At 47.7% G+C, this 18,933-nt stretch overlaps 1 protein-coding gene across 1 annotated transcript in view; it reads left to right on the top strand.

The window, feature by feature from the left end:
• The first annotated feature begins 744 nt into the window (after window positions 1-744).
• CDK18 (cyclin dependent kinase 18) overlaps window positions 745-18,933 on the top strand; it is a 42,318-nt gene continuing 24,129 nt past the window's right edge. The window contains exon 1 of the mRNA XM_085300373.1: window positions 745-885. The gene's annotated coding sequence lies outside the window, so the exon portion shown is untranslated. The remainder of the gene's footprint in view (window positions 886-18,933) is intronic.

Raw genomic sequence — 18,933 nt, forward strand, 5'->3', positions numbered from 1 at the left:
AGCCTGATTTATTTCCATGGTTGRTCTATTTTTGGGGAACTGAGAATGTTTAGCTAAACACAAGGCAATAAATAGTTGTGATGGAAGGCGAAGCTGCTGCTAAACCCATGATCCTGCTGGAGTGCCGGAGGCCAAAATTTCTGAGGGCGCCCAACAGCAGCGCACGCYTCAGCGCTCCTCCCGGGCTGGGGAGGATGGAGCCGTCCCCACCCGCCGGCTGCGAGGCGGCCTCTCCCTCCCGCAGCCCCAGTTCGGGCAGCGGAGGCTGCCGGGCCCCGTGCGYGCCCTGGTGCGGGTGGACGCGGAACCGAGGGCTGCCCGCGTTCGCGTGCGTCCGCCAGGAGCCCCGAGGACGCGCAGGAAGAGCTGCAGCGGGGAACTCCCCTGACCTCTCTGCTGAGGGTGTGTGTKTGYGCGCGTGTGTGCGCGTGCAGCTCCCCAGCCTGCGGAGGAGCTCGGTGCCCGGCCGTGCAGTGTGAGCAGGGCCGGCTCCAGCCCACAGCAGCTCCCAGCCTGTCCCAGCACATCCCTGGGCCAGCTGTGAGGGCGGCGGGGCCGAGCCGGGCTCGTTTCTCCGCGGCTGCGCTGGGGAGGAGCCAACACTGCACGGAGTGAGCTCCCGGCACTGCTCCGGCACCAGCACCGCTCCGGCACCGGCACTGCTCCAAACCCGCGCCGGCACTGCTCCAACGCTGCTCCGACTCCAGCAGTGGGACCTCTCCAGCTCCAGCACCGCTCCAACGCAGGCACCGCTCCAGACCTGCTCCAGCACCGACCCCACGCTCTTGCGGAAGAACTGCCCCCATTTCTCTCCAGGACCCAGCTGGGCACAGCGACGCTGCCGCGGCAGGAAGGAGGAAGGAGACTGAGTTATCCCTGCAGCCGGTAAGTGCCTGGTGTAAACAGAGCAAAGGTGCAGCAGGGAGAGGGGCTGGGCTGCCTCCCTGATTCCCAGCAGCAGCCTTTTGGCAGGGGCTCCCCTCCCTTTGGAAGGGCAGGAGGGAAGGTTTTGGTATAGTTTGGGCACGAAGTATTAGGGGAGGGGAAAGAAGTTGGAGATCTGGTGAGGAAGGGTATTGGTGACAATCAGGTTTGTACAAAGTGCAGCAAGAATTTAAACCAGTCCCTTCCCTGGGGGATGAGATCCTTCTAAGTGTTCTGATGGAACCATCCTGAACGTGGTTTGGGCAGCCCTATACCACCACCTTTCTGTCACTATCGACGTGTCCAACTTGTGTCATTTGCTGCACACCTCTGGTGTGGGTCCCTCTGTGAAGGAAGCTGGGAAGCTGAGGAGGAGAATGCTTCYGTCTCCAGTGTGAAAGTTTCCAGGGCTGCTCACTGGGGAGATGACACCAGGGTGTCTGTCTGGCACGTTCCCCTGCTCAGGCGGGAGTCTTTCTGCTGGCTGACAGAGCATGGCATTCCCCTTGCACTGCACTTTTTGTGGCTGTTGATATCAGCTGCATCTTTCCAGCGTGTCTGTTGCTCTGACAAGTTCCTAGTGGTGTGGAGAACTTGCCCCCAGAATGCTTGTTCCCATCCTCCCTGGCAAGGGGCTACCCAGGCAAAACAGCCTGTTGAGAGCTTGTCTCCCTGCCATGCCAGCACTAGCTCCTGTGCTAGCTGTGCTTCAATAAACTGGTTCTTCTTGGCAGAAAAACAGACTGGAATGAGCATGCAGGCTGGTGGCCACAATGGTGGCATTAACTCTGAAAGGGAAGAAGCATCAGGGTCAGGCCTGGGGCTGCTGGCATTGGGCTTTTTATGCTTTGCACCAGCCAAATGAGTAGTGTGACATATGTACATACTGGGGGTTGGAGAAAGGACCTAAAAGAGAAAGATAGTGCTTTGAACAAGCAGCAGGCAGAAAGTTCGTGTCTGAGTTTTGTGAAAAGGTGTAATCGTATTTCCAGGAAGAGGGCACTCATTTCCTTTTCAGTGGCAATTGGGCAGCATGTAGAGTTGCAACGTGTGCTAATACAAAGAACTGGAGCGCATTGTAAATGCAAACTGAGTCTTATCCTCCAGCCTCATTAGACTGTGACAGAGTTTCTGGGTCACCCCATTTGTGGAGAGGTTATCAAAAACATCTGAAAAGACAGTCCTGAAATCCTGATTCCTTTGATACAAACATCAGACCAACATTGGTGGTAATTGATCGGTTACCGTCAGTTTTGGTGATTGGCACTTAGATCTCAAAGTACATTTGTAGTCTAGAACATCCTTTCCCCCCAGAGGAAATACCAACACATCCTGTTGATCAAGAGGATGTGACATGTCCAAGAGGCTGAGGCAAAGAAAGAGTAGAGGCAGGAACAGAAGGTGGGATCCTGCTTCACCAGGTACACGAAGCTGTATTGCTTCCTCTGTGTGTATACGTATGTGTCCCCTTTGCTCTGATTTTTGGACCCTTTCTCACTGTCATACTGAACAACTTCTGTGCCAGTTTTTATGCCTGTTCACCAGGCAGAACCACATTCCTTTAATCAGAGGTTTTGCAGATTTCACAAATTTGTTTCCAGGAGCCCAGACACAAGCACAGAAAAGCTTGGGTGCCACATCAGGGGAGGGTCAGGGTGAGTTAATAAATCAATAGTGGAATAACCTCCCCAGCAATGTCCGGGAGTTCTTATCCTACTTGGAAAAGAGAGGAAATGTTGTGGCTAAAGAAAAGGATTGCAAAGATCTGACTCTGTTCCTGGCCTTGCTACTGATTCTCTCTCTGACCTTGAGCCAGTTACTGCATCCCTATGTCCGAGTTTCCCCATCTGTTAACACTTGACCTTGCATTGTTCACAGAGGTTTGCTCACTGAGATCTATAGAGCATCGGGATGCTGGCAGAGATAGGCGTGGAAGCACTAAAATATTTGTTCCAATGCTGTGATGGCTCCTTTCACTGAACAAGCATTCTTTGTCGGTCCCCTGAATGGATGATTCGATGGCAAGTCTGTGACAAAGAACAAAGTGGTGGCGTCACGTATTCATACATTACAGGTGATTGAAATATAGCAAACATGCTATGCAGTAAAACTGGCTTGCAACCTAACTGTTTCAAATCTTTAGCTACTGCATTTCATATGCATTTATTGCTATTGTTGCTGTATTATTTAACACACTTAGGCATGGGCTAGAGTAGAGCCCTACTGTGCCAGGAACATGGGTACAGTAGGAGACAGTTTTTGCCTTCTGTTGCTGACACTGTAAGTAGACAAGATAGATGAAGGCAGCTTCACTTTGCATATGGGAAAGTGAAGAGAAAACGACTTGCTAAAGGTATTGTAAGGAGCCTGTGGCAGAGCAGAGTATTGAATTCCGATCTCTCAGGTCTGTGAGGATCCCTCAATTCTCTCTGTATCTGCTGCCCTCCACCATTTGGTGAGACAAATATATATTTATGCACATGTTAGACACTCATGGACTGTGCTTACTTCACAGATGTCATGTATGTATTAAAATATCTAYGTTACTGTTTCCACTGAGACCATCCCCCTCTTCTGGCCTTCTGGAGAGAAATGAATGTTTGGTCATTCATTGTAAACCCTGAAACATTCCTCTGGCTTCCTTACAGACCTGAGGTTTGGGCCAGGAGATCTGAGAATCTCCAGAAAACCTGGGACACATGTTTAGAGTCATGTCCAAATAATAGTAAGATTTTCCAGGAGAATTTATACTCGGCAGTAGCCTCCCAAATTCTTGTTCCACATGCAGGGAAGTTGAGGCAAAGTTAAAGCAGCTTGTCCAGGGTATAGGCAACAGAACAGGAGGTCCTGATTCYTTGGCCAGCTACAGAATTCAGAAAAAGATCCAGACCTAGCTTGGAGTAAGTTTCACTGTACTGAAACCCTTGAAAGGTCTGCTCTACACAGCACAGTGATGTGGTCTCAGTTCGCATCTCTACAGATAGTGGGGGGAGGGGGGGGGAGGAGAGAGAGAGAGAAAGACACTCTATTTTCAACACACTGTCCATGCAGAGGTATGGCCTGCTGGATTTGCTTTCTCATTCTTTTCCACATTAACTTTTGTGAAGGGATAACTGCTGAACGCAACCTGTTGATTAATGTGGATGCTCAAGTCCAGATTGCAATCTGGTGGACAATTAACTTTGTAGAGTCTGTAATCAGGTGCATCATCTTTTGTGCTCTCTTTTCATTTCTAATCAAGGTTTCTTTTCAGATAGCATTTTGCCTGCAGGCAGTGTTGCTCATCTGCTACTTGTTTGTTCAGTCACTCACAATCTTAGCTCATATCTTTGTCTAGCCAATCTGGCTGGAATAAAGTTGGTGTGAAATTTTTTTCAAGCATCTCTGAAATGGTTGGGGTTCATCTGTGCTTCTGACACTACTACAGCCTCTGATTTTTCTTTACCTCTCTCCTTTCCTGTGGTTTTTTCTTGCTGTATCTCCAATCACAACTTGAGATCAGTATTCTCTTGCCTTCTGGGTTTCCTTACTGTTTTTATAGATGAACTCTTAGCCTCACAGTTAAGGCTAGATTTTGCAGAAAGGCTCAGAGCTCTGCATCCCCACTGGGAAATGTCCACAGACAGATCTCCATCACAGTATGCCTACCCACTGGGCTGAATTCTACTGAAAAGCTGATCATTTCTTTTAGTACCTTAGCAGTAACTGAGCTCTCGTTAAAATTCTCACTCCTGCTGAATGCATAATGGCCAACGGTTTCAAGTGTAGCCAGGACCTTTGGGAATGTAGTTCATAAAGCAGAAGGATGCTCCAGGCTTTGAGGCAGTTGCCTCCAAGAGTTTGATTCAGATGCCTGCAGCAGCCGTTTGGTTTATATTGGTGGTCGTCACTGAATCGTTTGCCTTTCTGCAGCTCCGTCTTGCATCAGGTACTGTCCCTGCCACACCAGGGTGCTGGGAGGATGAGTATGTCTAAAAGAGCTCACGCTGTGGAACTGTGGGAAGTTTGACATGCTGCAGCCATCTTCTGAGATGRCTGCTCATTGCTTTCTGGCAACTGGGTCTCCCCGAGAAGCTCAAGTGGAGACATTTCAGAGCATCCTTATCAAAAAATAACATTTTTTGAACAGCAGATTTCTGACATGGTGTGTTTAGTGCCTGGTGCTAGTCACCTCTGCCCAGTGTTGCAGGAACATATGGTATCATCCAAGTTAGCTGTTACTGCTTGTGGTGCACAGGGGAGGAAGTAAACAGGATGGAGTGGCTCTGGGATGACTGGCCTTTCAGAAATATATGGGAAAGGGAAAGTGTGCAGCTTCTGTGTGTACCTGAAAGGAAGGGCATTGCCAAATAATAGTGCGTTCAATCCAATTATTTAGATAACTTTGAGTGTTGTTTACCTTTGTTAATTATGCCCAAACAATTAACCCTCACAACACCCCTGAGCTAGTAATACCATATTGATTTATCAAATGGGGAAAGTGAGACAAGGAGCGTATTTCTGGTGTTATCAAGGTCCTATCACTGACAGCAATGGATCTCAAAGCTAGGGTCTACTATTCTCTCCAGTATGTGCTATTTTGTAGCTAACAGCCCATCTCTTGCTGTGGCCTGGAAAGCTCTTCCAGAGGGGTAGTGATGTAACATGAATTTTATTTGTCTTTTGGGTACCCTTTCAGCTTTTGATCATGATCTGCCATGCAGTGATGTTTTTATTACTGAAGACTGCTAGATGAATGCTCTCCCTCTCTTTCTTCCAAAACTCTGAAACATTTGGCTGATACTTTCAAAACAACCCTGATTTCCCCAGCCAGAGGCTTTGGAGTGGAGCGAGGGGCTGGATTAGACCAGTTATGAGTGCTGCTGCTGTTCTGATGACTTTTTAATTGAATTGCTAAATTAAAAAAGAAGAGACTTTTTGAACCTGATCGTAAACACTGCCGTCTCTGAACAAATCAAAATGTCCCTTTTTTGGGAAGCAGAAACATTCCAAGCGTTCCATTTATTTCTGCTATTTTTCTATTTTGATTTAAATAGTTTATTTTTATTCAGTCTAGTTAATTATCTAGTAAATGTTAATATGTTGATCGCTCACAGGCTGTGGTTCATAATTCCAGTTATATTTAGTTGTGAAACCCCCCGCTATTGCTTCTCCTTCTCACTCACTTCTCTCCAGCACTGCCCACTCTTTTAAAGTTGTATGTTTTGTTAGTTGCTAAATTTGACAAAGTTTATGCAGAGGTTTAACTCTGCATTTGAGCACAGGCACGCACTTATAGAATATTTGTAATTTATTTGTATTCCTTCATGGAGCATCACCTAGAGCTTGGTTTTATGCCTTCAAGCATGACTGGAATTGTTTGATGGAAAGGCCTTTTTGAGGCCTCGCCTCCTTGGTGAGGAAGGCTAAGGCCCAGTTGGAATTGAGTCTGGCAAGGGATGTTAAAGACAACAGGAAGGGCTTYTTCAAATACATCAGCAGCAAGAGGAGGACTAGGGAAAATGTGGGCCTGCTACTGAGTGGGGTGGGGGCCCTGGTGACAAGGGATACAGAGAAGGCAGAATTACTGAATGCCTTCTTTGCTTCAGTCTTCACTGCTAAGGGCAGCCCCCAGGAATCCTGTAGCCTGGACGTGAGGAAGAAAGTCTGGAGAAGGGAAGACTTTCCTTTGGTTGAGGAGGAAAGGATTAGAGACCTTCTGGGCAGGCTAGACATCCACAAATCCATGGGCCTGGATGGGGTGCACCCACGGGTACTGAGGGAGCTGATGGGTGTTGTTACCAGACCTCTCTCCGTCATCTTTGAAAGGTCCTGGAGAACTGGAGAGGTGCCTGAGGACTGGAAGAAAGCCAGTGTCACTCCAGTCTTCAAAAAGGGCAAGAAGGAGGACCCAGGCAACTATAGGCCCCGTCAGCCTCACCTCCATCCCTGGTAAGGTGATGGAACAGCTCATTCTGGATGTCATCTCCAGACATATGGAGGAAAAGAAGGTGATCAGGAGTAGTCAGCATGGATTCACCAAGGGGAAATCCTGCTTAACCAACCTGATAGCCTTCTGTGATGGAATGACTGGCTGGGTAGATGAGGSGAGAGCAGTGGACGTTGTGTACCTTGACTTCAGCAAGGCTTTTGACACTGTCTCCCATAACATCCTCCTAGAGAAGCTCCGGAAGTGTGGGTTAGACAAGCGGGCAGTGAGGTGGATTGAGAACTGGCTGAACGGCAGAGCTCAGAGGGTTGTCATCAGTGGCCTGGAGTCTAGCTTGAGGCCTGTGGCTGGTGGCATCCCCCAGGGCTCAGTACTGGGTCCCATCCTGTTCAGCTTCTTCATCAGTGACCTGGATGAGGGGACGGAGTGCCTCCTGAGCAAGTTTGCTGATGATACCAAGCTGGGAGGAGTGGCTGATACACCACAGGGCTGTGCTGCCATTCAGAGAGACCTGGACAGGCTGGAGAGCTGGACAGAGAAACTTCATGAGGTTCAACAAGGGCAAGTGCAGAGTCCTGCACCTAGGGAAAAATAACCCTAGGCAGCAGTACAAGCTGGGGGCTGACCTTCTAGAAAGCAGCTCTGCAGAGAAGGACCTGGGAGTACTGGTGGATGACAAATTGACCATGAGCCAGCAACGTGCCCTTGTGGCCAAGAAGGCCAATGGTCCCCTGGGGTGCATTAGGAAGAGTGTTGCCAGCAGGTTGAGGGAGGTGATCCTGCCCCTCTACTCAGCCCTGGTGAGGCCTCATCTCAAGCGCTGCATCCAGTTCTGGACTCCCCAGTACAAGAGAGACATGGAGCTACTGGAGAGAGTCCAGCATAGGGCTACAAAGATGATCAGAGGGCTGGAGCACCTGCCCTCTGAGGAACGGCTGTGAGAGCTGGGCCTCTTCAGCCTGGAGAAGACTGAGGGGAGGATCTTATCAATGTGTATAAGTACCTGAAGGGAGGATGTCAGGGGGACAGAGACAAACTCTTTTCATTTGTCCCATGTGACAGGACAAGAGGCAATGGGCAGAAATTGAAGCACAGGAAGTTCCGCCTGAACGTGAGGGGGAATTTCTTTCCTGTGAGAGTGACAGAGCACTAGCACAGGTTGCCCAGAGAGGTTGTGGAGTCTCCTTCTCTGGAGATATTCAAGGCCCGCCTGGATGCAACCCTGTCTACCATGCTCTAGGTGACCCTGCTGAGCAGAGGGGTTGAACTAGATGATCTCCAGAGGTCCCTTCCAACCTTACTGRTTCTATGATTGTGATCGTATGCACTGAGCTTGTACTGAAGCAAATGCAGCTGATCTGTAGAATCCTAGTGATGCATCCAGGGGATTTTTAATGCCACTTTGGTTCCATTTTGTGTTTTAGATTTTAGAAATCTGTTTTGAAGGTTTTTTACAGTAATAGCAACTGAGGAAATCTCTTTCAACCCACAAAATGTCCTCCTGTTGCACCTGCCAGTGTCAGTAATTAAACTTCACTTTCTGCCAGATGCTCAAGTGATGTAAATCAGCAGAGCTCCACTGAAGTCAGGCCTACACCAGCTCAAGATGTAGCACTTCTCTCACCACTCAAGACTGTGAATGTCACAACTCCTCTCTAGTTTCGTAGTAGGATCTCTTCTGCAACTAATGTGTGCTTATAAATCTGTGCTGTCACTCGGAAAACACAGCTAGAAACTGTCCACTCATTTCTGGAGTACCAGCACTATCAGTGATCTGATGGAGAGTATACTTTAGAAATTCAGGCAGGATTTGGTCCCAATATAGTAGATCTGGGCAGTAATGATCTGTAAATGGTGGACCAAACAAAGAAATGTTGCTCGATAGTAGTTTCTAGGTGCAATCCAAGACCAGATCTTCTGAGCTCTTCCTCGCTTTGCAAGGAACTTCCTTCCTTAATTGACTTGCTATTGACTTTGAATGAGTCCCATCCCATCTTTGTACTTCTGCTTTCCCTATTTGTGCTGGGGATAATATGCAGATTCACAGCTAGGTTGAGGTGCAGTTGGTACTAGTGAAATGCTTGGCTATCTTTAAATGAGCAGTAGTCATAGATGGATGAAGGACAGTTGCTGTGTTGTTGTCGGTATAATAACCTTTACTGGCATCTGTTCTTCATGCCTCAAGTTCAATCAGTGATTGAAGTGCAAGGGGGAAGAAGTAAGGAAAGTCTGCACTCAGCCTAAAGCGTGTATCGCACCTTCTGTTACAGAAGTTCCCGTGGGTTGGTCAGTGTGTAATTATTAACTAATTACTGCACAGTAATCAGTGTGCCACATGATACAGGAAGTATATGCTGTTGGGAACAAACCTGTATCTCTCAAATCCCAGCCTGTTCTTTTCTGTCCTTTGTATTTTGTCCATCGTGATGGAATCTGCCTTAACAGCCCTGCCTGTCAGGCTCCCGGAAGGGACGTAGCAAGTCAGCCTGTGACTGGATACCTGCGTGTGCTGTTTGTTTTCAGTGTTTGCAATTAAGAGACTGAAGGCCATTGTTAGCCCCGAGCAGGGAACAGCTACATCCTGGGCTGTGGCTGTAGGGAAGACCTCTTTTGCAATCCTGCCAATATTCCTCTGTCCTGCTTGAAGAAGACCACATCTAGGGAAGAGCCTTTGCAGTCCTCGTAATCTGCCTCTACAATAAAGGCATTGATATAATGTGTTTGGGTGAGCCTGACACTGGCCAGAGGAGGTAAATTAGCAGTCCTGGAGACTGAAGGCTTCTGTTTATCCCAAGAGCAGGTTCGGCACAAACAGGAGCTGTTCTGCCAGCAGCGCTGCTCCGGAGTGCCACACGCGTGGACCTCCCTCGTCCATGCAGGGCGCAGAGGAGTCGGTCCCTGTATGCCAAGCAGAGCTGCCTGTGGGTCTGAGTCCAGTCGGACCCAGAGGGACCACGCAGGGTCTATAGCACATAGATTTCAGCAGCTTTGGACAGAGCTGTCTTCAGGGCTTTGCCGTACCATAATYCATTGGCTGGCAGAAGCCTGGCATATTTTCTTTTTTAGAGGAAGAGCTAGATCCTGAATTGCTGCCCAGTGCAGAGGAAACTTGTGCAAGGCCAAGTCTCACTGTAGGTTTCTGTGGTCAAAGCAAAAAAACCTCTAAGGGAGGATTCCTCAGACTGTCCTGGTCAGAAGAGCCAAATAATTTGTTTTGCTGCCTGTTTGTTTTTTGATACAAGACAGAAAACTATTCTGAAGTTGGTCTGGAGTGTGGGGGGGGAGGGAAGGGGGATGTTAGCCTATCAGGGTCATCACAAGCTTTCTAAAAAGACACTGTCAGAATAAAAAGATTTTGCCCTGCTGTGCTTGTAGCTGAAAGGAGATGGAGACAGGGCCAACCAAAGCTGCAGGAATGGGAGTCTGAGCTCTGTGGGTGTCCCTAAGATCAGGCTCCTCAAAGCGATTTCAGGTCTTCAGAAAGGTAGCTGTGAATTTGCAGACACAATTTGCAATGTAAATTGGTATGGTTGGGAGAGGGGAAGGAGAGTAGTGACATTACATGATTGGGAGTCAGAGAAGGATGGAGAATTAGGAGCTTTAATGRGGTTTTGATCATGTGCAGGGACTGTTTTGTCTCCTCCAAAACATGGTTCTAAATGTAAAGAGTGCCTCTTTGTCCCAGTACTGCCCTCCATCAAGAGAGCCACCACAACACCTCAGCACACACCTCCCAACACCACTTACACATCTGTCCTCTCCGGCATGATCATCCAGCTTTTGTCAATAACTCTTAAAGCCCCTGGAAGGAATAGTGGCAGTGGGGAGCTTTCTCRGCACTCTTGTTGTTGCCCTGCCTCTAGAGAGCCATAGTTGAGATGTGCCAAGGTGCAGTGGCTGCATATTCAGTTTGCTCTCTTGAATTCCTCTCAGCCCCAGGTTGCAGCTATGCAGTGATGGCAACAAGCATTTTCTCAGTGCAGGAGTTGTAGAGTAAAGGTCCAACTGAGTCATTTTAATTCCATGAAAACATGACACAGTATCTGAGAGAGAAGATGTGTTTTTATAAATTAACATTAGCAGCGCGTGTTCTGTTTAAGGACATAATCCCCTCCAATCCCTTCTTATTAATGATTAATTGTGCAACTAATCACGCTATGATAGCAGTGTTGCAAGTCCGGTTAGTTGCAATGTGTACAAGCAACTTTAGCAGTGTTAAACCAGATAATAACTTGGTGCGGTGGTTAGAAGAGGGCACCTCAGGTCTGCTAATGATTTGCTGTGTAAATGTATGCCAACTCCCTCGTCTCTTTGGGTCTCAGGATTATATTCCTCACTTATCTCAAGTGTTTCCTATGAAGCATAGAGCTTATCTGCTTGCGAGGCAGGAAAGGACTAGAATTGAATACAACCAAGTAAACTTTAAACAGTCTTAACTCAGAGTGGTCCCTTTCCATCTCACTTTCTAAGCTTTCAATCTCCTTGACTCGTATCGCCTGTCACTGAAAACCATATGGAAATGCAGATGGGGTTTGATTTTGGGGGGTTAAATTTGAAGTCATTTCACGACATGCTTCTGATGTCTTTACAAAACAGCAGTGGATTGCAGGCCACAGGTTGACAAGTGTTGCAGCCTGGTACCTATCTCTTCCTGACAGTCTCCAAGGATTGAAGAGCCTAACCATGTGTTTTCCTGTAAGAGGTCTCCTTCCCTCCCTCTCTTCCATTCTGTTTATCTTATGTTCGGCTCAGTTATCTCCCCCAGTTTCCAAGGCTCATGCAGAAATGCATCTAACTTGTCAAGGACACCAGAGCTGTGCGCAGTTGTGTGGGAGACTGAACCAGTCTGCAGTGAGAATTGTGATAGTTTCTAAAGTAGGAGGTGGTGGCTTGGGAGTGAAAAAGGAAGAGAGAGAGTGGAAAAATTAGATTAAAGAAAAAGTTGCCTGTATTTTAAAAGACCATCAAATGCACTTGCTTTGTCTGTCATGCTCATTACTGACATTGCTGCTTTCAGGACACTGAGTGGAAAGCTGGGGCTAGGGCTTGGCTTGGAGAAACAGATGTTATTTACAGTTTAACAAGGAACAAGGTTTATCTAAACAGTGTGTGCTTACTGAGTTCCCAGATATGCATGAAATGTTGCCCTCCATAGGGAAGTGAGCAGAGGTTTGCAGGCACTGAGGCATGCTTAATCTGTTTATACATGTTTCATCTGGGATATCTCTCTTCAGTATCCAGACATATCCGTGTTTGGTTTAACATGAAAATCTTGTCATAATGCTTGTTTTAAGCTGCAGTGGGCTAGGGATGTTAGAGAGTAGTTTTTTCAGGCAGCACAGAAGAATGGTCAGGGATCTGCGACTACGTGTGCTGTTCTCAAAGGGACGGAGATTTCCTGGGAAGCAGCACCTTGCTGGGTTTGGGATCCTGGAGAGCTTCACACTGTCATTGGGACCAGGTTGGGCTCATGGGCGGTCCCACAGCTGCCTCTGAGCATTCCTGCGTTTAAAGGAAATGGCACTGCTAATGCAAGATGCCTRATAAACAGCCTCTCGGGCAGAACAGGTACAGGACAGACACGGGCAGGACTGTCTTATCTGCTAGCACATCTGAATCCTGGCCAGCCTGGGGAAGACAGGTACATCTGAGGACATCCATATGAGGAGCAAAGGGAAGAGAGCCATGTCTCCATCTCAGACAAGCCTTCGGTCTTTGTGCTCTACCTACCTCTTCTTAAGGAAACTGGAGGAATCAAGGCAGTTGAGGGGTTTTTTTTTGTTTTGTTTTGTTGTGTGTGTGTAATATGGGCACAAGTCCAACCTATTTGACAACCCCCAGACTTCAGGCATGTGGAGCTGACACACGTCTAGGGGAGCCCCTTGTCTGATGTCTGTTGTTCTAGTCAAATCTTAAATGGAGCTGAACTATTTGGGGGTTTGCTTCGTTTGCTTTCACTAGTTGTTCCCCAAGGTGTTTGCTACTGTAAAAATCTCTTTTGGTGTTTGTTTCTGCATTATTTCTTCACTGCATGTGTCCGGACAATGTCTGGTTTTCACTGTGCTGCTCAGCCTCTGGCTCTTTGCAAAGTGGAAATGCTTCATGCACAGAAATAAGGAGCACAGTGTTATTGGTGGCTGTATTAGAGCTGAGATCTGAGAAGCCAGAAAAGAAATGCTCAGGGATACTTGGCTCTCTTCGGTAGACAGGAAAAAGCTTTAAGGTTGAAAGGAAAATGGGGAGAGAGCACAGGGGAATCTGAGAGGAAGGCAGGTAAAATTGTTACATATAGGAGCAGCTTTAGGAGTTTGCAGCAGCAGGGCACAAATTGTGCATCCCCTCAAGGCATGAAAAGTGCAGTCAGCTCTGCAATGATGGTGAGTGTGCACTGGCAGAGGGCAAGGGAGAACTGTCCCTGGAGGCTGTTTGTGCTGATGCAATAGTGTCTCGAAACAACCTGGCATCTAGGTAGCAAAGCAGAGCTCTTGCCAAGTGTGCTGCCTCAAAACAGCAGTCTTATCACACTGGGATTCCTGGCAGCTGCCTTTTGGTTCAGGAGGGTGAAGACTTGAGAATTCTTTCCCTAATCCAGAGAGTGAGATGTGGACTCTGGATCCAGGAAACAAAGACAGAAAGGTCCTACCAATGAGGCCACCTAAATTCTAACTTTATCCAAACACTGATCCCACTGTTGCAGCAGGTACTCTTGGATGAAAGTCCCAGTTTAAGTGCTGCTGCTTGAACTTTTGGTAACGCCAGCATAGTGTTCTGTTCCAAAAAGGGGTCATTCCCTCTTCCTTGCAAAGGCAGTGTGGCTTGCAGGAAGGGATCCACACTCAGGGTTGAGAGGGCCCCCTGTTCCCGTTAGCTCAGCCTTCATGTTACTCTGCAAATCACAGCAAGTCATTTGGCTTCAGTGGTGCTGTTCACCTGCACATCTAATCCCAGCTGGGGCTCTAAGCACCACTGCTGTAACAGTGATAAGGAAGCGTCCAGGCAAAAGGAATTGCTGAATTACTGTTCCCATCACAGGGGAGATGGGGATGCCAAAAGTAATTACAGTTCATGCTGTGCTTTGAAATCCTGGAGTTCCTCAAGCGTTGGTTTGTTATTTTCCCTCCCTGTGTTGGCTGCATTTCCCTCACATCTGAGAGAGAAATACATACGTGCACGTGCGCAAAGCCCTGCAAGGATGGGTGCACAACTGGTTTAAGATTAAATACTGGATTAGCACAATCCTTGGCAAGGAAGTAGAATCACAGTGTTTGCTCATTACCCCCTATCATGTGACTATTTCAGAGCTTTAAATAAAACAGATTTGAAACCTTGCTGCAAAGAGTTTTATGTGCCTAATGCTAAGCAGTGGTACTGCTGCTCCAGAGCACAGTCCTGGGGAGAAACCTAGTCAGTAGATGGTATTGTAAACTCTGCTGGAGTGGGGAGAAATAGGTCAGGAACACCGTCGTCTTTCATTCATTTCTTTTCCTGTTGCTACAGAAAGATCTGCCTGAGTGCAGTAAGGGGCTGGTGTTTTAGCAGTGTTGGCTCCAAGGAGGCCCAGCTCCTGGATTTGAGCTGAGAGCTTGCTGAGTGTTAATCCTGTCTGAAGCTGTTTGCACAGAATCTCTCTAGCTCCTTTTCCAATTTCTAGGGCTGGGAGGGGGGGGACAAGAAAGTGATGTTTTATTTCACTGCTGTGAGGTTCTTATGGCCTGACCCCGTGGGGGCTGAATGGCACAGAAATCCAGGTGCTTACAGCAAATTGCAGAACATAACTGGCAGAGGTCTCAGCCCTTTTGTAAGTGCAGTTTATCAAGGTAGAGCAAGACAAGCTGGACTCCGTGCGTTTTTACTCTCCTAGAAAATGCATGGCAAAGAGCCAAGCTCTTAATTGCTTTGAGTGCTTKTGGTAGTGATGCGTCTTATAAATGTTGTGGTTCTGTTTATATTAAAACCGTTTTTCTGTTTTTCCCAGGAAATGAAGTCCTGGAAAGATCCTTTGATTCCATGGTCTCTCTTTTAAGACTTTTCCTGAGGATCTGTCCTTTATTTCTTCTCTTCGTGTACTCATTGTGTGCTGGTTCCTGTTGCACTTCTTTTCGCATGCCAGAGGTAGCTGCATTTGACAAATTGCATGCAACTATCAAGTGTTCAGCATGTAATTTCTGTTTCTTTAAATATGCTCCCCAGGAATGCTTTTAGAAAGGGGACCCGGGTAGCAGGACTAAGTGATCCCTCTGCACAGCTGCCTCAGCAGAGCTGAGGCTGCGTACATCAGCTCCTACCAGCTAAGCAGTGTACAACATTTCAAAGCTAATTTTTATATCTGTCTTCTACATTGCAATTGAAGTGACTTACTTGAGGTGGTCTTTATCATTGAGTATGGAGCCCCCTCCGCCAGTACCTTCCTTTCAGTCTTGTTCTCATATGCATGGGCAGAGAAAGAGGCCTTCATGCCCTGCTGCATCTGTACACCCATTAGAGGCAAGAGGGGTCCTGAGGTCTCTCATGCACTCAGTCTTCCATGGAAGGATTATTGAAGGAAAACACCAGTGTTTCTTTTAAAAGACAGAGGGAGATAACTTCCCCTGGCTCCTTCTGGCCACTGCAGTGAAAGTGAATCGTGGCTGTCTGCGAGCGCTTGTCTGCACTGCAATTGCTGAGTATCTGGTACACTTGCAGCTCCGGAAGCTTTGTGTGGGCTGGGGAGAATGAAAGTTCTAATTGAAAAAAAAAAGTAATTAAGAAGCAGCAGACAGGCCCTATGTACTGCATGCTGTGTGAGGGTGCAGATGGCAGTATTGCACAGCTTCATCCACCAGGATGAAGCTGCAGGTGTGTGGAGGATGTTGCTGGTAGAGATGCTCAATGGGGTGCTCTCTCCTGTGCCAAAGATCTTCTCCTGTAATGGACATCCTCCTTCCCATCTAACAATAAAGGAAGGGCAGGTGCTTACAGTGTCAGCCACAGGTTAAACACTCCAGGGAAAGATAATAAGAGGCTTTGTGTTACTGAGAGTGACTTTTTCTTTGGCAGCTGGTACCTGGCATCCTCTGCTGTCTCTTAGCCACCTGGGAATACTGGCTACCAGCCATGGGGGATGAGAATATGTGGTTTGTCTGGGGTGTCTTGCATTCAGCAGGATCCATAAACACCTTCTAGTCTGTGCTTATATATTCACAAGTCTCTGTCAACTTTTGGAGCATGGCGTGCCTGCCAGATAACAAGGAGGCAATGCTGGGAAGTGCAGGAACTGCAGTTTGCACAAAACGTGTCTCCGAAAGGTTTGAAGAGCAGGCAAGCGTCACATTTAGGTTAGTGAGGCATAAGAGGAAGAACCAATTTGCCTGGGATCCGGTTTGTGTTGTGTTAGTTAATTGTCAATCAGTAATTGGTTGAGTATCATAAAAGACAAGGACCAGACTGGCTTTTGCTGGATGTGTTTCTCCTTGGCAATTTCTCTTGTTGATATTTCAGTAGCTAGTCACTGTGTTAGGGACTTGGCATACACATAGTGAGATGTTTGTTGTGGGGACTCAAGCACTGTGTAGTAAAAGGATGAAAGGGGAAAGTGAGTCATGGAAAAGGGGAAATAATTGCCAATGCCATGCAGCAGATCAGCAGCACCTCCAGAACATACCTGAGCTGTAAAGTGCTGCTGCCCTGGCAATCACATCCAAGTGTTGCACTAGAGTCTTGGTCCAGCACCACCAGCTGAGCTAGTCAATGCTGCCATCATGGTGAATGCTGACAGTGGGACGTGAGGGCTGAACTCCTGAGTGCCAGCAAATTAAGCCTCAATAACTTAGCTCCCAGAACAAAATGAATATTGAAGAGAGCACCTCTGTCTCAAAGCTAAATGCAGTTGCATTGGGCTCTAGGTGAGAAAGTCACATACTTCTGCTGAGACTCTTGTTTCCTACTACTTGCCTTGTGGATGGATCCAGTCCACAGCTTATGCAAATCAGCAGTGCATGATCAGTTGATACGGGGAATCCACTGATTTACACAGGCAGCAAATCTGGCCTGTTAATCCACTGATGATAGAGCGTACCATAGAAACACTGATACTATCACCTTCAGGTTAGCTCAGCAAGAATCCTAGAGCAGCAAACAACATGGGCATTGAGCTCCTACCCGCTTGGGGTGTGTAACTGAGTTGTCTGTAGTGGACAAACTGGCTATTAGCAGTCTATTGTTGAGCCAGCCAAACAGTGGACACTTCTCAGGTTAGCTCCAGCTGAAGAATAAGTGCCTAGTGTTGGAATAATGACTGTCATTTCAATGCCTTCCTCGGAGCTGCCCTGATCTCACCAAGAGCTGGGAAGAGAGGAGCYAAGTGAGAACTGCTGACTGCACCACACAGGGCTGCCGGACGTACAGAAAGGCAAAAATACACAAAGGCAGAACAAACCTCCTTTGTGTGCTCCTGTTACTGGGCTCATTGTCAGGACTTGGACGAATGAGCGTAGAACTGCTTATCTAGCGAAACAGCTTTCCTTCCCACTCTTAACTGTGCACCAAGTATAGGTTATAATGTCTGCAAAAGCTGGGTCTGCGGAAGGTTTTCCATAGCATTCACTCTTCCTAGGCTAACTTCATGAATGTTTGGGTCTTAGAGATAGGCTACGTGGAGCATGTACCAGTGCTTTGCTTGCGTCATTGTCAATTCTCCCACCAAGTTACCATGTCCACGATCCTGATGGTACAAATAAGGGAAGTTGCTGCACAAAAGAGAAGGATGGAAACCTTGTGTTGGGTGCTGCACATTCCACCAACCAGGCTTCTGTCTTCAAGGAAACYAAGGAAAAGGCAAACAAAGTGGAAAGGAGGAAGGAAGCATTAGCRTCCTTGATCTATGTCACGGAAACAAAGGCATGCTGAGATGATCAGAGGGGGAATGAAAGCCAGTCTGATGCATTTGCTACAGGATCATTTTTCCTCCCAAGCCTTGCCTGAATTGAAGGCATGAGAAGAAAGGGTGGTAAACTATTGGCTACCAAAATCTTACTCTTGGTGCCCTGCRTTTATAGTAGTTGTAGAAGCCAGTACAGGAGAAAAAAGCTTGCAACGTGAAGGTGCACTGATGCTCTAGAGACCCAAAGTTTCAAGCATGTGTTCAGCTCAATCTCTGCTSTGGGATGAGGGTCTTGCTGTTTGCTACATTAATAGGAAGTGAGTGTACTCCCTTCCCTGTGCAGACATGACCTCCTGGCAGAGGTTTTGCTCCCTGTGTAGGAGTGAAATGTCAGGCCTCCTGAATAGTAGAGCTCAGTGGCAGGAGGTGTATGTACAGGAAAGGGAGATGAGCTTGCTCTCTCCGCTCATTGCTTACAGAAAATGTACAGAATCAATTGTACAGAAAATGGAGACAGGTCTCCCATGGGCTGTGCAGGGCTGTCCTCGCCAGAGCGAGYGCATTGGCTTTCTAGTGCCTGCTCTGCGGACAGGGGCAGTTAGGAGGGGGCTGGAGCCCACAGTGACAGCCCTCATAACTGGGTTGAGAGGGCCTGGTGAGTTGGTGTCTTCTCTGTTGCCAATGGGCTTTCATGACTGCTGATTCTCCTTCCTTTCTCTGAGATTCCCACATGCCTTTGCAAATGCTGCCTGCAGTCCCTTTGCATTGCTTAGCAGTGAGAAGCATGTGCAGGTCACCCAAACGTCCTCTGGTTAATGAAATCTCTTTTCTCCTGTACCTGTGTCTGGCCAGCTATGCCTGTTCCCTTTCCCAGCTGCACGTCAGCCACACAGCCCACCCACCCGTGCATGCCCTGTGCAGGAAGCCAGGCTTTTCCCAAAGCTCACCCATCCCTCTTCACTCCTCACAGCAGCTCCCATTGATGGACCATGTCATTCGCCCATCCCGAAGGCAGGACTCTCATTTCCAGTGTACAGCTTGGGGCTCTGCAGAATAATGCCAGTCCTCTTGCTTGCTGCTCCATCCATCTAAATCTATCCAGGCACTTAGACCATGCTTTCTATTGCAGCATCTGTCATTGGGGCTGTGGCTTCCTTTTCAATGCTGAGCAAAATGAATCTGCTCATTTTGTCATCTTTGTCCAGCCAGCTGACTGAGTGAG

This window comes from Rhea americana, unplaced genomic scaffold, assembly GCF_003343005.1.
Source record: "Rhea americana isolate MKP2758 unplaced genomic scaffold, rheAme1 scaffold_163, whole genome shotgun sequence".
NCBI lineage: Eukaryota > Metazoa > Chordata > Aves > Rheiformes > Rheidae > Rhea > Rhea americana.